The sequence below is a fragment of the Vespa crabro genome, chromosome 1, assembly GCF_910589235.1.
Source record: "Vespa crabro chromosome 1, iyVesCrab1.2, whole genome shotgun sequence".
NCBI lineage: Eukaryota > Metazoa > Arthropoda > Insecta > Hymenoptera > Vespidae > Vespa > Vespa crabro.
Genome location: NC_060955.1, coordinates 19069521 through 19070721, shown reverse-complemented (window position 1 = coordinate 19070721; position 1201 = coordinate 19069521).

Genomic DNA, 1201 nt, shown 5'->3' with positions numbered 1-1201 from the left:
TTCTCGTCGAACGGACCCTCTGCTAAGAATAGACGCGCAGGTCACGTGCCGTCTTCTGCGCAGGTTCAAGCTTCTCTGGCACGACCGTTCCTTCGGCCAACCTCAGAGACCGTGACACTAAACGTACTTCCGAATCATTCCTCTTCTTACCCTAATTCCGTGACCTTACCTTCACTACGTGCTTCAGCAACGAAGCTCCTGCATTTTCACGGTCGGAACATTTAATGGATAAAACCAAAAGCATCGTTTCATTCGAGAACGATTACAAGTTTGAAAATTTCCCGATTTACGCGCCCTACCAAATGGTATTTCCGGTTGGTACGAACCTATAAGGAACGTCTTCTATTAAGAAACTCCTCGAGCGCTCGTGGCGGAAATATTACGAAAGATCCACTTTCGTATATATGACTCGAACGCTTTCCTAAAAAATAAAAAGATAATGATAGATTTTGAAAGAAACGATCTTACATGAGATCGTTTATCAAAAATGTAATATACAATATCACCAAACGTTAATAATTATAAAAATTTCGCATATCTCTTATATTGCGGTATTATCATTCGATATTATGCGAACATTTGAATTACCCGCGTATTTTTCTATCATGTGACAACCAATCATATGTTAGATATTGCAAACTAATGCCGCGTGGACGTCGATATTAGGCTTCTTTCTTCTATCTTGTTATTCGCTACTCTTTATATTATTCGAAATAAGAGAGAATTATTTACATGAAACGTCTATTTTTGCCAACGATAAAATCATAAACGAATTCATATAAAATGGATGCATTTATAGTTATTTCGCACGTGCTCGACAACTCGAGCTCGGCCAGGAAACGAAAAGATAAAATCTCGTCTATAGACGAAACATTATGTCAGGGACAAGTTCCTAGCATGACCGAGATTCTCCGAACTTACAGTAATGTTCTCAATTGGAAACGACCGTTGTTGCATACTGTTCTCATACCGATCGATCGATTGGCAACATGATCACGCGCATATTATAGCTCGTGCTTGTCCGTTAGCTACGCCCTTCTCAGCCATTTTTTTTTTTTTATATCCTCCTTTCCTTCCTAACTTTTTTCCTAACTTTCAATTAAATAAGCATGATAATAATTTGTTCGTATTGATTGATCAATTAAAATGACAATCATTCTCGAAATGTTCCCTTGGTGATTTCATGTTTTCAAGAATGAGA